A 17,893-nucleotide genomic window follows, 5' to 3' on the forward strand; every position below is an offset into this window, starting at 1 on the left:
CAGTTAACTGAACAGATGAGAACTGAATTTAAAAGGGACGAAGGATGGCCCGTTTCGTCAAAACAAAACGCTTAAGAACGCACAGTTGAAACTTCGGGCCCAAAGCGGACTTGGGGAATAGACGTATGGTAAAATATTGGATACCTTAACTATCACCAAAATTCATCGTGCCTCATTAGTATCCTGGTAGCTCTCCCGACGTGGCGTACTTAGTTTCCTAGCTGCACGCCGTGTATTCATTTCCTATCATATGAATTTCTTTGTTCCTTCTTCCCCCCATTCGGCTGAGAGCTTTGGCCTTGGTCTGCCTTATTTTCGCTCCTGGTTGTTCCTCCGAAAGCTGACTGATCTCCAATCCCCTTATAATAAAATACTGCCACGTCTCTCACGCCCTGAATGTTTAAACATTTACTACCGAATATCTGATTCGCGAGATGAACCCCATCAATAGTGTACCATCGTCAAAGTACAACTTGGTTATTTTTAGGATCGGCTGCGAAGGCTCTATGTACTTGCTACATTGAGAACGGTCAGCAATGCGATCCCACCCCCCACCCCCCCCGCCCCGCGGTTCGGCTGAGGTATTAGCTGAAAGCATAGCTGCGTCGGCCAGAAGGATGCTGCACAAGTTGCAGTGATTACATGATCCCGTACATAAGGCTCACGGCAATTGTCTTTCATGGATCGGCATTATCGTATGCAACAAGCTGAGTAAGAAGACTAATTAGCAAATCAAATAACTATACTGTACATAATGCCTCGACATTTTTCTTTTAAGCTTGAGGTAAGCACTTTCCTTTGACCCTTTTATTGGCCGGACAGAAGTGGTGATGTAATCGAAAATAATACTACTCCAACATCGTATAGTCGCTAAGCATGTTAGTAACAACAATGGCCCTCGATAACATTATCATCATCATCTCGCCACCGTTGAGTGAGCGCGCCTAACAACTCAAATGGTTCGGTCGTTAGCATTAACTAATCTATATCGAGCTGCTAAAATGTATGCAAGATAACCTCGCCCTCCCCCAAAAAAGACGAAGCGACCTGTGGCCTAGGACAGCAATAGGCTCCAACAGAAAACTGACATAATAACTGTAACAGAAACCTGTGGTTCGGATTCATCCGTTGTTGTGGTAACTGTGGTGGTGAGTGAGGACGATGCATATTCCAAGCTGTTGTACTCTGATGGGCCCGTTGTATCAAGGTCGTCAGCATCATTCGATGGCCTCATGCTCATTTGAAGATCGTCGCGTGCAGAGATAAATATATTGAAAAATTCATCCGAGGCAGTGGTTGCAACTGATCTCACCAGCGGGAATTCGAATTCGTCTGCCGCAGTGTATAACGCGCTAACTACTGAGCCGACTCGTCGGCTTGCAAGGATAACGACGTTAACCGAACATTGACTACCCAGGATTAGTGCTACAATCAAATCGGTGCATAGACATGTTTGCTTACCCAAAACAAGTGAAATCGTCTAGGCTCAAAATTGGATATAGACACATTTCATGCGGTTCGAAGCAACGCTTAACGACGGTGCTGCCGGACGGAAAATATTTAGTAATGATTACGGGTCAAATGTGCAGGGCAAATGAAGTTCAGACAAGAAAGCGTGCAAAATGACAACAATACGTCCATCGTTGAACTTTATTAACGAATGTCTTGATTTTAGTGTCAGCGCCAACTGTCTGTTCAGGACAATGTGATCTGTGGAAGCAACATCGATTCAGCTAAGGCTAATCGCGACGCTCACGCCTTATATCAATACCTATCTCCATTCGAGCGGATGTATATGACACATGCTTTTAAATGCTTTTGTAAAAACATTGGTCGCAAGAATACAAATAACGTTGGGCATATAATTGCGCAACCCAGTGACCACCCACGATAGCGTTCTCAAAAATGCAGCTGCCAGAATCAAAAAGGAGACATCATCAAAATCACTGAGGCCGAACATCAAGCGATTTGTTTCGATAGTCGGAATTAAGTACCAAATAATCAGATATCGGAAGCACTTGCAAGCAAGATATGCCTTGGCCAATTTGATACCACTGAAAAAAATATCCAAAAAATTCTTACAAGAGGGGTGCACCCTCTAGTGAAGACAAAGCCCAGTGCGAGAACCGCTGACCACATCCAGGTAGGCAGGCAGGCAGGCAGGCTAACCCCTGGCGGTCTGCTCTGAGTAAATCTTCTTTTGGATGTTGATTATTACCCGTGTACCGAAAGTTATGCGAGCTGGCGTGACCGATGGGAGCCGTGATAAGCGCTATAATGCTCATAATTTCTAAGGATAATATATGACAATGTGGCGTCTCTCAAGGAGTGAGTTACTTCAAATCCTGTATTCTAGTCCGTTACCTAATGTATACACTGAACGTAGCCGAAGTTTGCTTTGTAAGGCAACCTCTATTGCATGACGAAAAGATGTGACCTTAATCAGGTCTTGGAAAATCTAGACAATCAGGGTCGAACGTTTAACAGTTTTTTCCTTAATCTTTCCCTAAATCGCATCGACTCCGGACTCAGCCCTCAACCCTTCGTTGTCCGCCAGAGCTAACTTTTCTTGAACTATTATTATCGTAAGTTGACCGGTGAGCTATGACGGGTGTTAAGCTTGGAACCGTTGTCCTGCCGGCACACAGACGTGACAGCATCGCTTGCGGCAAGTCATTTTTTCTACGGATATCACAACCAGCTACTTTGATCAGTACGAGCGGCTTAAATCTGCTTATCTGAGGTCTCATCAGTGGAATTTAGGACGACGGTGGCAAATGCGGTGGCGTTAATCCTGGCTTCCGTCTAATAACAGTTGGCTTCGCTGGCGCATATCCATCTATTCGGTAAGCTCATACTAGCTAGTCTTTATAGAGAAATCAACAGTGGTGGCTATGTAGAAGCGTTAGATAGAGGAAATATAATTTTATAGTTAGTAGTTTTGTATTTAAATTTAAAATATTGTTACAAATTGTATCTTGCAATAAACTTCAGTGTTCTCACCCTTAATCCATCGAAGCAGCGCAGCAAAGTTCTAAAATAGGCGTTGTACTTCTGATAGACTAGTTGCCACACATGTTCGATTGTAATATCTGTGAGGACAAATACAAATTTGCCCTCGGCTCTAATCAAAATGAGAATCCGTGGCGCACAATTGAGCGACTGCGGTAGTCCCCCACAAAAACATGTTTGGTCACACCTTTGAAACTACTTGAAAACAAACCTAAACGTCAATGACAAAATCTCTATAAAAAATAATAACATTTTTATTAAAAGATTTGATAAACTAGACCGCCGTAAAAGCCCGCCCATCTTACACTCGCTTTACAATGAATTTACATCAAGTCATTAGACATTCAACCGTTACTAGTCATAGCTTCAAAAAAGTGCCATGAGATGATATTATATTGGAGACTTGTTGGCTTTATTGGCTGATCAGTATCTATCCAGAAACGGATCGACAAACTCAGGGAAACTGGATACGATGAGAGAAGGACGGGAGCAATTTCAACTTACTTCATGGACGCCACTGCTGCTCCTGGCAGGTTGGCCGGCCGGGATTAACAAACTGGAAATAAAAATGCAAACAATGGTCATAAAAATTAGTAGTAGTATTTTGTGGATGCCTCGAGACGACTATTACTACAAACAACAAACGGTGCTATAGCTATGAAAAATATACAGTAATAATGAGTAACAATGTATGACAATCAGGTAGGCGGCAGTACCCAAATTTAGGTCGAGTTCGCTTAAAACCTACCGGGATGAAATTGTTCGAATGTGTTCGGTGGACCGCCTAAAGCTCAATCCGAAATTAAGCTCATAAATGCTGTTCAGTCTCCGTTCAGGCGCTATATACGTTATAATTTCTATGATCAATTAACTAATTTCAGAGCGGCTGTGTCAGCCACCGAGGGTCCATAGCAAACATCATGCCTAAAATTACCTTACATTATCATTCAAATTCAAAACTGAAAAGGACAAAGTTTTAAAACGAACACTTTAGCTTCGATTTAGCTTTTGTATGCTGTATTAGACAGATATTTTATGGAAAAAAAAAACATAATCAGAAACTAAACATTTTTTATAAGCTTAATATAAATTGCATCAAAAATGGCCTAATTATGTAGCGTAGTTACGTAGCAAAGTTCAGAAGCATGCGTAGGGAAGCCGATATAGAGTCGTTGGCCGATTAGATAAGGTAGCTTAACTTCATGCGCTGAAAAGTCTGATCGAAGATAGCGCCCGACCTGAACCGAATGTGTTTTTTATGTTAAAATTGTTGCCTTTGTAATGAAAGTAGTACGAGTTACGGTACTGCCGGTAAAGGAATGGTTTTAAAGAACTGTGGAAGGAAAAACTGCTGAGGTTCGCGGTGCGACGGTTGTTCATTTTATTGAATACGGCCAGTACGTACAAATCAGGTGTCCGACTTTGTCTTCTACAATTCATGGGGAAGCGTATCTGATTATCAATACTTTCATCTAATCGATGACAACGACGAAATGGGTCTCACTTATTGCGTGGCCTTGTGATTCTACATGAACTCGCAACGGAATTACACGGAAAAGAGTTAATCTGAGCGGTCGGAATATTGAACGTATATAAGCCTCGACGAAATGCACAAATGCACTGAGTGAGCCAAGCAAATCGCACAGTCGGAGACCGGGATGGGGTTTGTTTGCCGGATAAATAGTGTTCGGATATTTTGGATTCTGCCGTTTAGCACTTTAGGCGTTCAGACGAAAGATGCCTCAAATTCTACGCATTCGAGCGCATTGAACATCCCGGTAACACAATGGTGTAGTCGTTTCCATTTACGCTGCAGTAGCCCAGTACCTTGTCAACGGGATAATGAGGAAACGACAATAGAGTGAGGTGATTTAAACGGAAACGTTTCCCCGGGTAGCAGAATGGTGCTTGACAAATCGCCGTGTCATATGGCAAAGCGTATGTCTGAGGCGTTTACCACTAATGGTGTAGAGATTCCGTCATAGTTTGAAATTTCGAACTTAAATCCCCCGTTGAAAATGTGTGGCAAAAACTTGCGAATACAGTGTTTCAAATGTGCGTCCAGGACCCAGGCACAAGGGGATGCGAAGGCCGTGTTGCAGGAATGACCGCAGCCAGGAGTAGGAACGAGGGGGGAAGAGGGCAAACACTGGTTTCGTTCCACAGTAGTTAACGAAATATTGCTCTAACAACAGTATCGTCACGTGCTCTACAACAAATAAAACAGGAGTAGGCAATAGCTCTTATGTACAGCCGCACGCCGATGATAAGTGTAGAATTGTCTGCGATCAAACTCGACAGTGCACGAAGTTTCGCGGCCACCGTCTGGACTCTATATAATATAAAGGAACCCTCAAATCATTGATCCGCTCAGGCAACTATCCCGCCTTTGTCGTAAACGATCTATAATTTCGTCTTACGACGATTCTTGTGATACAATACGACATGTATTTTCGAAGTTTCTTGAAGGTACATATAAACTTCAGCCGTCAACAAAATCGCTGCAAATTAATATGGAAGCTTCAAACTAACAAAACCTAGAAAACTAGGGTTCACCGTTGAAGGCCATAATTTCGCGGTCGACGAAAATGAATCAGTCGGCGGGCAGCCATGAACGCGGGAAGTCTGGTTGTGTACATTAGTATCTGTTTTTAAGTAAAAGTGATCTGTTTTTGAGTATGTTGAGAGTGTGTGTAAACACACAAAAACCAGTGTCTATGGAGGCGATCAGTCGGAGAGTTTCTAAATTGTGTTCCAGTAATAGGCATCATGCCTAGTCTCTTAGTGAACTTTCAATATTAATCGAGCCTAGTTAACTAAATTTCCTCGCCCCCTCCCACGGGCAGTCACTCGAAATCAGTAGAATATCTTATGAAGTAAGAACCTGTATAACGCCAATGTTTATGGGCCTGATGATAAATCTGAAACTGCCAGAAGAGGCGATCGCTGGTATCATAATAAGGGTAGGTACGTATAGGGATGATAGTCATCGAATCTGCGTCTGGTACACGTTGATTTTGCTTATGCTGAATAGAGACGAGAGAATCCCAATGCAAGATCTTAACTGGTCTATATTCCAAAAATTGCGAGTTCGAAAGTGGTAGAGCAAGCCATATTGGAATCCTTTGCTCCATTAAAATAATATTCTAATGTATTACACTGTTATATTCATTATTAACAGAACCAAAGTTTTTTACAACAGGTGAATGAAACGTGTTCGAGTACACTTCGTCATAACAGGTTGCCTGCAGCATAAATTCCAGACGTATGGATAAGATTTAGATGATTGAGTTCTTCCTATCATCGATTCATATAGACATTTAAGACATCCTAATCTACCACAGGCTAAGGCAGGCCTTATTTCGGGCGTTCCTTTATCAATAATTTAGAATAACGATATTAACGTGTGATGAATGTGGGTGAACGCCGCTATGGCTCTTGCGATGAAGACCTGCTGTTTTGCTTTGAACCTGCTTGATATAGGCGTACGCCTATACGAAATACTTGCTAATTTTGTCTTGCAAGGCTAATTATTAATACAATCCTTCAACAATACATACGTAATCGTCTAAAATCAAGTCGCTAGGTATATATATATAAATTATAAAAATATACAAATTATATATAAATATATATAATAAAAAAAATAAATTATAATATAAAAGTTCCAAGTTAAATGAAAGAATAATGTATCAGAGATAACGCCAAAATTCTACAGAACTATCTAGGTTGATCTATTATGACCGGACCCATCTATTTACCGATGACTAGTCAATCGGTAATCAACGTTTCCCGAAACTGTTCCGTCGAAGTCAGCTCTCAGCGCTATTTGTTGTGTGTACAACGATATCGAGTTCTCATTAACGCCTGTCTATACAGGTAAGTGAGGTGCCGTTGATAAGATCTGATGTGATGAGGTCGATTTTTTTGCCTTCAGAGAAATGACCCATTGGTTCTGAGTAATATATAGGCGTAAATGCATTAGTTGCTGACTTGGTAGCAGATAATTATTGATGAGAAGCTTCTGAACAATCCCTTTATTTAATGTTTTTATGTAGATTTATCTTGCATGGAGCCTTACCGTTTATGATCGCAATAAAATGATTAGAAACTAAAAATTGGCTACTCAAACCAATGTAGGTAAGATTGTGTATGGGCCGAACGTAACTGAATCATTCGAGGAGAGTATTGTTAAAGAATTTAGATTTTGCTTGGTTGCTTTTTCGTAGTACAGGGTCTCTATGTTGTAAATTTACCAAGCTTGGAGGATTCGTTCATACAGGAAATAACTAGAGATTCCTAAATAAATAAAATACGAAACCCATGCGACCGTAGCGACCAAAGTAACAAGCAAATGACATTCAGCCAGCCAGCACGGTCATTTGTTTGTCTAAAAAATCTTCGCGAAAGCTTTTTAATGGCGAGTGGCCTTATCTTCGAGCAAGAAACAATTAGGTCCTAGTAGGCTATAAAGACTACGAAAGTAAACGCTTCAGAATGTTCAAACTTTCCTCTTTGTGGACAAGTCATTGAAATCACATTATCATATCAGATGCAGCGTCAAGACCCCCCCCCCCCCCAGAAGCCTACCGCGGTGGGTTACGATGGAATTGTGGACCTAGAAAACGTCATGGCAACCACAAACCTTTTAACGTAATACATAAACGTAAAATAAATAACGTAGTTTTCTTTAATTCTTATTTTCCTCCCCATTATAGTTTCTAGTAATAATCTTTGCCGCCGCTGAGGTTTGAGTCAGTGTCGTCATGCTTACCAGTTATAGTTAGCATGGCACCGCATCCATAGAGCTGCGCATTAGACGGCCGGACTACGCGATCTCTAAAGCAGCTTATATCAAAATAGGTTAGTACCAGATTATTGGGACCCGATTGTTCATTAGCGCTAGACTAGTATGATCGTTTAATTGGGATTGAGGTAAGCGACTGTATTCAACCTGACGATGCAGATTAGTCTGATTCGCGTCTTCCTGTCGGGCTGATGTACACAATAGCAGACCAAAAACATTTTCACAGAATGAAGGTTATCACCACCTCTATATGATGCTCAGTTTTTAGCAGAAGCTTACTTTGTCAAAGGGCATTGCAAACAAGCTAAGCACCTAGGTGAGATTTAGGATGGGTTTCTTTAGCGCTGTGTAATTATGTTCTATATACTATAGGAAAAGTTAGTTCTAGGTCTGTGTTGGATTTTGAGTTCGAAACCCTTTTTCAAGGCGGCCTCACCTAAAGGCATTCTTTTCATAAATAAAAACGAATGCTTTTCCGACTGATCCTCTTATTATGGAGATCTTTTGTCGGAGCATGAACATTGTAAGCACGATACGATTAATATGAGCAGATAAGCGCAAGTCGTCTATCTTGGCACGTCTTCTGTAATTTGCAATATTAAATTGATAAGAAAGTTCCCTTTGGAGCTTCTAGCTGGTCAGGGTAATACTTAAGTCCTCGTAGTAGTGGGTAAAGTATTGGCGTAATAACCTTAGGGGCAAGTGGTAATCTAGATTTGACTCCGGGTGTCGATATACTTCGTTTCGTGCTGCGAACCAGCCATATGATAGAATGCCCAACGGGGTGCCGGGCGGGAAGTTGGGCACGTCCAGGTTCCCAAAGTGACTACTACTTCGACTGCTGGGCGTGTGTCGTGGTGTCTAGATTGAACTATAGTCGTTAAAAGTAATAATTCGGTGTATTCAATCGAAGCTCGAAACGATACAAATCCGACGCTGTCTTCTCCACTCTTTTTTGCACTGCTCAAAGAGAAAACTGCAGTTTAAGCGCCACGGAATCGAACATTTTCACTCGAGCGACAAACAGCTCTCCGAACGGACATAAGAAGTCGACGGCGACAAATCACAGGGATGCTTTAGCCAAAATTCGGCCCAATCGACTGGAAAGCTTTCTGCGCAGACAGGCAGATGACCGTTGCCAATCGTTTGTATGCACGAGATCTAGAAGAAGGTAAGTAGACTACCGTGAATAAGAAAAACGACCCTCTGAAAATATGCGTTTCGCTGTTTGCAGAACGGAAAACGGAACATTTTATGCTGAGTCCGTTTCTGGTAACAGATCTACCTGATTGGGAGTGCAAGCTTGGATTGACTGAAATAGCTGGATATACGTAATTAGCGTAAATTGCGTACAATGTCTTAATTCCGTTCGCCATTAAACAAAATTACAATTAATTTAAGCAACGGTAACACAGCAGTCGGCATTCAACACCGGCCAATGCTTGCTTGTACTTAAGGAGGTCGTAGGTGTTCAACATGTAATTAGCCATTAACTTCAAACTAGTTTTCACAGTTTCACCGTTCCAACTCATGTATGTAGCAGAAAAATCTACAGATAATTTTCGTTGTTTCTATTTCTATCTCTATGCTACATAAAGACGAACGTTTTCTAAGACGGTTCATTACGACTGATAGGAAACGAATCATATACGACAACAATGCACAAATCTTAATAATCTATGCTAAAGCCCAGGCTGACGCCAAAGAGGATGACGATGTGTGCTTGGTAGGAGTGAAAAGGAATTATACATTAAAAGTTGCCGCTGCTTTCTGAATAGACGACTGACTTGGACCTCCACCGTCAGCAACTGGAAAGACTGCAATAGGCCACCGTAAAAAAGTCGAATCGAACTGAAAAACAGAAAAGGCCTAATCTCTCATTATGTTTACGCCAGACCGTGTACGTCTTCAGCTGCCTGGAACGAACTTGGACACAGTTGGCTATCATCTGTTTCAGTTTCTGCAGAACTTGCTTAATAATGTTCTTTTTCATTCAAAGGAGAATTCAAAAATCGTTTGGTGGAATTTTCGCTCATATACCAGAAAAAGTTTTACAACGGTGGGGTCATGCTGTTAGGGAAACGACAGAAGGTCATCGATTAACACCGTGGGTATACAGTTTAGGAATGTTATTTTGAAATATAAACCTGTATGAACTGAGTGAATATGCTGCACATATAATTGATACAAACATTGTACACAAATAAAAATTAACCAAATAGATAAAATTGTACGAACTATAACCATATAAATTATCATCAGATCACGTAATTTTGGCAGTATAAAGTGCCGATACATAACAGCGATTACAATGACATCAAAAACAGTTTTTTTTTTTTTTTTCCATAAATACAGATGTTCAAATAACTTCAAGTTATACCAGCACTGGCAAACGCCTCCATGTCGATGCTAGCTTACACGATGACGTCCGCCAAGTGTCTAAAGTGTTCGATTTTTCAGTGTACGAGAGTAATCATGACCAGTAACGGTACGCAAAACACGTTAGATAATAATAATAAAAAAAGACTACAAACTTGGACATAGACATCGTGGACACCTGCAACCGCGATAACTCATTACAGCGTCCATAGGACACAAAAAGTTGAAGTGAACCTACTTCATTTAGAGGGACATGAAAATGGCTTTAGGCGACTGAAGTTTAGGTAATTATTGCCGATATCCCCGACACACTGGAACACTACCTTCAGCTGTGTCCAAGAAAAAATGGCTTCGAATGGAGATCAGGCAAACAAAGTTTTCAAGTAACTATTTACATATAATAAAACCTCAATCAGACAAATCTGTACAAAATATACGCGGGACAAGCTTAGAAAACCCAAACGATATTCGGTTACGAGGTTAACAGTATCAAATCTCATAGATTATCGTAACTCTGAATACAGAATCAAGACTAGTCCGCCTGGAATACATCAACTCACTAGCAGGTGAATATTTATGCAATGGACGCCTATCGTTTACCAAGCTCAATTTGTTAGAATTCGGGAAGCTTACCGCTGATTTCCAGTAGATTGATGAGTGCTCATAAGGTAAAATTTCTTTCCCTGACTGACTGGAACCTGGACGATAATCAAAAAATATCATGGTAGATTAGCAGAACTTTGGCTTCGTTGGTAGCCCATTTCGCGAGTCGCTTAAGGGCAGAGTAACAGTTACATCACCGCGGCATGGAAAAACAACTGGGCCAATTAGAGCATCTCGGATGTATCAAGAAAGTCCCTATTGCGAAAACAATGGGCTAATATAGTTGTTTATAGAGTTGCTTACATTATTTACCATATGGAATAGAACGGCGATGCCAGTGTCTGAAGTAGAGCAGTTCGGACAAACACCTAATCTAACTAGTGGTTTTCCTCGTTGTGTTTGGGATGAAACGAGTTGCTGATTAAAGTGACTCTGCTATTGAGGTACTGTGCGCACTATCGACCTGATCACGGTGATAAACACAATGAAGTGTCGCGATGGCGACTCATGAAGTAGCATAGAACTGTTCAATTGGCCTTTACATTAGAGGGAAATCCCGATATCCGAACGGCCAATTATGATCGAATCGCGCGCGGAAGCTACGATCCACTCGAGGCCAACGTCGAGATATTTCATGACAAGAAAAACGCGCATAGTGTACTCTAAAAACGGGATAGAACACATGCAATACAGAATATATATCAGTAACAAGTGTTAATTTTCGATGGTGAACTTCACACAAATAATGAGACACAAATATTTATCTAAACCTAGATGAGACAAACAGTGCCATTGAACCTGACAGCGAAAAAAAACCTATCATTATGACCTTGTATGATTTTATCGATACTCCGCACGAACATACTCGTACTCCGATCCAGCCGATCAGCCACTTTGATGGGTCGTGCGCCGCACGAGTGCATCACAAGGGCAACATTAGTATAGCAGGACAGAGGACGACTTTGGGAAGTTTGCAAAAAGGAATTTAGTCACAGGGTTCCTCGAAGTTGCAGCTTTTGCCTGAACATTACACAGTTACCTAATGGAAGTAGCTCGTCGACCAATGCGTACGAATGGGCGTGTATGTTCAAAGCAGCAAATTATAACTTTGACATGCGGGATCCATAACAGAAGTTAAAAACGCTGGTCGATTTTAGCCCACTCTTCGAGTTTAATTGGAGCTTAACTGCTAAAGCATTAGCCTGGACCTCGTTCGGTCTTCATTGGCTCGATTAGCAATGTAAGTTCGATGAGGACCCTGTCCTTTGATCCTATCGTTGTCCAGGCGGAAAAGAACACTGCTGTGCTTGAACAATGGGTCGTGCCAGTCAGTTAATTGACCGTCGAAAAATTACAAAGCATTGTTTCATGTTCAAAGATAGTACAGTATAACTTCTAGTAGATATCTAATGGCGTGAGACTTACATCTTACTAGCTTGAATCGTGAAGCGAAGCGAATCGATATACAGTATCCAATTGTCTCTTTCACTAGTGCACAAGTTTACGCCCAGGCTTACAACAACATCAATTATCTATGAGACGACAAAATAAACAAAACTCTATTGGTAGCAATCGGCCGTAGCTCCATTGAGTCTAATCTCAACATTAAAATCTCAAGAGGTCTAATGGTCACTTCATCGTCTCCGCGATCGGCTCGTATATAGATGCCTTCCAAAATGGCAGTTGGGCGTTATACACTACAAGCTATATCAGGTTCACGTAATAAATTCACATCGTATTAGGTAAATGGTTGGCGTACTATTAATACATTTGTCAACCCAGACTATTTCCTCTAATAGGATAGTTTTTCATTCGCGAATACTACTTGGGGGAATTATTTCGAAATTCCGAGATCAGTTTCAAGCATACAACCTAGCAACGGTTCACTATTATCCATAACCTTCCATATGGCTTTCGGGCCGCGGTTTACACTAAGTTACAATAATAAATATAACCCCGTTGATCGTGGAAGAGTTGGATTCATAACAATATGTATTGCCATGTAGTGGTCAAATTGTGTCTTCAATCAAAAGGGGTTATGACCTGCAGATTTACGAATCATCACGTAATTAGAACAGATTAACTTAAATTTGCTGCTTTTTAGCATTGGTTTAGGTAGTAGCTGAAAGGTATGCAATGTATCAGATGCCCAATCGCAGAGATGAAACATGTATACGGCAAAAATGGTAGGGTCCGAACATCATGTGCAAGGTGGTCTGCTCCAAAGAAAATAACGTTCTAACATGCGTGAACCAGGCTAGTCTCATCCTATTGAATGTGATGCGAATTTTGTTATTTCCCCGGACGGACGAAAGAAATCAATATATATACCCTCTGCATTGGTATAGCGCACGGTGTTTAAGGGATGATTGTTAGGCACGGATGAGGCACTCACTAGTCAAAACCAGGACCTATCGGAGACAAATACTCTTCAACTATAGATGCGATAAAAGCAATCTATTGAACGCCACTAATAGCGCTTGCAAGTAGTTCCTTGGGCGAACCGCCGATGGAAGTAACGTGAGAGGCCCGATGCGGAAAAGCAGCAAGGTTGGTTCACTGAAATAATACGAAATGTAGGTCACAAACCTTCGTAACGCAGTATAGCCCAACCTTATGATTGTGTTTCACTATTAGAGTTTTTTCCATTCTTGCCCGCCCCTGGTCGGTACGTACTTCAAATATGTAAACAAGTTCTTTTTGGAACCAGTTTTATAGTGTTCACGAGGGACGGTAGTGATAAAGCTCAATCAAAACGATCCCTATGAATTTGTTATTAGCGAAAAAAGTAGAAATTAAGCTCTTTTTTTTTACGTCAAAATGGTACGATTTAGTTGTACTGTTTTTTGTGTGGCTAATACTGGTTTCAGGTTAAACGAAGACGCTTGCCAGGTATGGTAACAGCGGCCACTTTTCATCGGAGTATTCAGGGACCATGTATTCCTGGACGAGGAAGTAAGGACAGGTCTGTGGATATTGAAGTATCTGTTAGCATAATGAAAGAAACTCAACATCAACTCTATGGTTGTAATAGACCTATTTGACCGAGTTTCTACATCGATATTTTGCTTTACCACTGAAATAAATAAAGTGTATACCTCTTTGTTATGTAAACGTGTCTTTTTTTTTGACGAGGTGTATCAGTATTTTACAAGGCTGTACCTTTATTGACGACGATTGTATCACTGGACGTCTCAGAGATATGGAGTTATTAAATCGGAACCGACAAGTCCTAAAAAAAAAACTTGTGTAGCGTGCGATATTCACGTATTTACGTCGTCCCAAGACTGCTGAGTCATTCGATTAGCATTGATGCTGGCCATCAATGTCCTCATTCTAGCCAACACCATTTTATCTATATGGCAGACTATATCTATATGGGAAAAACCTAACCTTCAAGCCGTATGCCATTTTGTTTTTTTTGTCCTTCCTTTGACACTATAGAAAACAAAAAATAAAATACAGTTAGAAATTTTACATGATAAACAGTATGGCAATGTACACTTGATGAGTTATTTTGGCATAAGTGCCACAAAGAGAACCATTATTACGTCCCTTTGCGGTTTTCTATAATAACAGTAATGCTGTATATTGGCTAAGAACTACCCTCTTGGTGCTACAGTTATCAAGTAGAACTCGTAGAATCGCAGCTACGCGACCTTTCTGAGGTAACTGCTTGATCTTTGCGGAACTCAACCACATTTAATTTGAGCTTATATTTAATGCGCACGAACCCGGTAGAAATGCTACACTGTGCCAGTGTCATGTCCTTCAGCGGTATTCATCAACCCCCCTAAATAATCAAATTATTCCTCGAAAATATAACTCAAACACCCTGTCATTGCTACAACGCTTGCCACTCACTAAACATCATTATAATAATCGTCCGATTTGTCATTAACTGCATCTTCGTTTGTGACGATGCCACCTCTTTCTTCTTGTCGCTCAAGTTGAAGATGGACGACTGCCCTTTTAACAGCACCTGCGAACCACCGAAGCTTCGGACATCACAGATAAATTACAATTTGTCACGTGAGTTTATGAAAAATACTTTTGTTTAATCTCTGTGTGCGTTTACATCAGACATTGCAGCCACGTTTATTATGAAGACACTTCGAAGAGTCGAGTTCGGGAGAGTTTTTATGACTTTGTCATTCATTTCGGATCACATTTGTTGAATTTTCGTTGCCCTCTAAGGGCTCTCGCAGGCGACTGGCGGCCTCAAAACTACGAAAAGTGAAACAAGCTTGGATAGAGCTACCACTGTTGCTACAACATCCTGACCAAACAGAAAGAGCCAAAGAGCTCAAAACTATAAAAGACTACACGCATAGGAAGACTACGAGTGGCTAATTAGCCTGGGACACTGCCATTTTCTTTCAACTTGGCATAGCATTGAAGGTTGACATAAGGGACAACCGAGAGAAGTTTATGCAAATGTGTGTGCTAGCGCTGATTAGGCTGCTACTTCGTAAATAGGCACCATAGCCCAGCCTCGCTGATAGTCTATTGGGTAACGTATGTGCCTGCTAACGTTAAGGATTGTGTCTGCACCCAGGCATAGACAGACTTGGTTTCGTGCTGGGTGCCAGCCGTTTGTCTGATGGAACGCCAAACGGCGATACCGGACGTAAAGCTCGAAACATCACAGACCGACTCAACGCACCAGAGCAGTCACGAGCGATTAGTGTCCGGGAGTGGAATCAGCAGCGAGCACCAGGAATTTCGAAAAAGCTAAATCGTCCACGAAGTTCCTCGACGGACGTTGGAGCAAGTAAGCTGGTGTCGCATGAACGTACGTGCGAAATAGGCACCGCCGTAGTCCACGCGTTGCTGTGTAGCGCCGCTCATTCCTGATTATCGCCCGCAATTGACAGAAAACGCCGCGATGGTCACGTGGGCAGGTACAGATGGCTGAAGAGTGCAACAGACATGATGTCTTGACGTAAAGAGGTGATTTGGGCGCTTGGGCAATCGAAAATGTGCAATTGCAGTTTGTAGGTTTTCGTTATAATAATCACAGACATCGTACGTATGCGTCAGGAAATGAGGCTTAAGCCATTATGGTAATTTTCTTATCATCCAGTAATATTATAATTACAATTGTATCTTAATTACATAGCTTCGATCGGGCTCGATCGAACTAAAAATAAGATGACGCGTTTTTCTTGATTGTGTTTGTCGGTCGCGAGTCCTGAATGGAGGACATTTTTCATTCGTTTGCTTCACGCTTCTGGATGAACGCTTTTTATCGTGCTAAAACGAATGTGCGTAGATCCATTCTATTAGATTTTGTTGCAGTCGTCCTGATAACCTTACGTGCGTTACAGTTGATTGTAACTGAAGTAACTACATAACATGCACGACCTATTGCAGCCCTGGACGAAAACTAACCTAAGCGTTCAATTCAGCAAAAGAAAAAAATACAGTACAATCAATTTGTTTTTGTTTTTGGATTACGTTCAACGACGTAAAAGAATAACTAATGCTAAGTAAATCCCGTAAACGTTCAACGTTCGTTCGATAACAGCTTGGGTATGTCGATTCTTTTTATCGAGACTAGAGAAAAACGTTTCGAACAATTTCAAAAGTTCCCAAACAACTTAGAGAAACGTCCAACTATTAGCGAATTTGCAGGACTAAACGGTGCGCGGTTTCAACGAAATCTCGACAATCACTATTATTGACAGGTGTTGAAAGACGCCAGGGGATTCCAGTGGGCACAGTTTTTTAGTATAGCAAGTTCTTTTATAAGTTGTCGGTGATCGTTCGAAAAATGTTTCTGCCTCTCGATTTGCTGCATAATTGAGTGATTGTACCTGGCTAACTGTAGCTTCTATTTACATGCTTGCAACCGAACTATGAAGGTAACAGTAACTTGTTCTTACAGCATTCATCTCGAAGCCTGCCGTCGTTTTTGTAAACGTCAATAATTATGTGGGCCTATAGGGCAGATCTGTACGTCCGCGGGCTACGATCTTCGACTCATAGCATAGTATCTTCATTAAACTGATAGACTAGCGATTTCGCATGCCGGTATCAGAGAGCTGCGCTTATATGAAGATCCTGGCAACACTGACAGTCTCCTATAATCTATATGCATCAAAAGAAGTGGTTTTGCAATATTATAAGTGAAATACGCTATCTAACGCCGGTGACATAATTCACTACGAAGATATTATTACTGCGTCTGTATGCGGTAAGCGCTAGGACGTGTTCGAGAGCCGAAAGGACGGAGAGTGAGCTAAATGAGGCCGGCTTATATATCTGCTTGGAAAAACGACAGATAGCTAACTGTTCACTGTTTGAAAAGTATGATAACTACGCGACGTAGTAAAGCATTGCTAGAGCACATATCAGACGTCGCTAGCGACTAAAACGCTAACCACTGCAAAAGATTCGTCTGAAGTTGCCTACTTCACACATGAATCGTGCAAATCTTGCATGTACGACTAAACAGTAATAGCTTTTGATATAGCTTCAATTGAAATTATCTGGGAAAGTCGTTTGTTGATCCACTATCCGCCATGTTATTTCTGCAAGGACTAAACAAGAGAGTGCGATGGCCGTCTTCGTATCTGTGATCGGACAATGTTGAAATAGAACAAATCTAGCTATATTTACATGGTGTTACATAACGTGCTACATTTACACAATAATTCATCGAAATTACGCTCGCTTTAACAGCGGCAAAGATCGGCCCGAGTTGCGTAGGCAAACACGCGGCAAGTTTCAAATAGGGCTATGTTGAGAGTATCGCTTATGCTAAATTTTGTCACCTAGATACTAAAAACAGATTTTCGTTGAGGCTATAAAGTCTGTTCAGCATTTGGAAATACATCAAGACGCGTAACTTTACGTGATCTGTAGGCCTGATTTAAGTTCTAGAACTTGAACGCACATTGGCGTAACGTGCAGTGTTTCGACGGTAATCAAGTTTCATACAGATGTCGTGATAGAAATGATGAGCGATTCAGACAAATCACGCGTGAGATTCCACAAAAAATTAGCCACCTAATTGCCTAAAGCTTTATATGGGTCTTGCGGGCACACTTCATTTACATTACAGATGGTTCCAAATATCGCTTTCTG

The 17,893-nt window shown here is 41.3% G+C and overlaps 3 long non-coding RNA genes across 6 annotated transcripts; all 3 read left to right on the forward strand.

The window, feature by feature from the left end:
* The first annotated feature begins 1,035 nt into the window (after positions 1–1,035).
* Positions 1,036–3,602, forward strand: LOC111262049 (uncharacterized). Of its 4 annotated transcripts, none has more exons than XR_002681344.2 (3): positions 1,060–2,328; positions 2,533–2,846; positions 3,440–3,602. It is a non-coding gene; the product is annotated as an uncharacterized LOC111262049 (long non-coding RNA). The 4 variants fall into 4 exon arrangements; XR_002681346.2 differs by having other exon boundaries at positions 1,061–2,143; XR_002681345.2 differs by having other exon boundaries at positions 1,063–2,328; positions 2,591–2,846.
* Positions 3,603–6,596: 2,994 nt separating this feature from the next.
* Positions 6,597–10,129, forward strand: LOC111262051 (uncharacterized). Its single transcript, XR_002681348.2, has 4 exons — positions 6,597–6,891; positions 7,731–7,875; positions 8,790–8,990; positions 9,598–10,129. It is a non-coding gene; the product is annotated as an uncharacterized LOC111262051 (long non-coding RNA).
* A 1,679-nt stretch (positions 10,130–11,808) lies between these two features.
* Positions 11,809–13,909, forward strand: LOC111262050 (uncharacterized). Its single transcript, XR_002681347.2, has 2 exons — positions 11,809–13,351; positions 13,672–13,909. It is a non-coding gene; the product is annotated as an uncharacterized LOC111262050 (long non-coding RNA).
* The last annotated feature ends 3,984 nt before the right edge of the window (positions 13,910–17,893 follow it).

The sequence above is a fragment of the Varroa jacobsoni genome, unplaced genomic scaffold (assembly GCF_002532875.2).
Source record: "Varroa jacobsoni isolate VJ856 unplaced genomic scaffold, vjacob_1.0 scaffold_624, whole genome shotgun sequence".
Taxonomy (NCBI): Eukaryota; Metazoa; Arthropoda; class Arachnida; order Mesostigmata; family Varroidae; genus Varroa; species Varroa jacobsoni.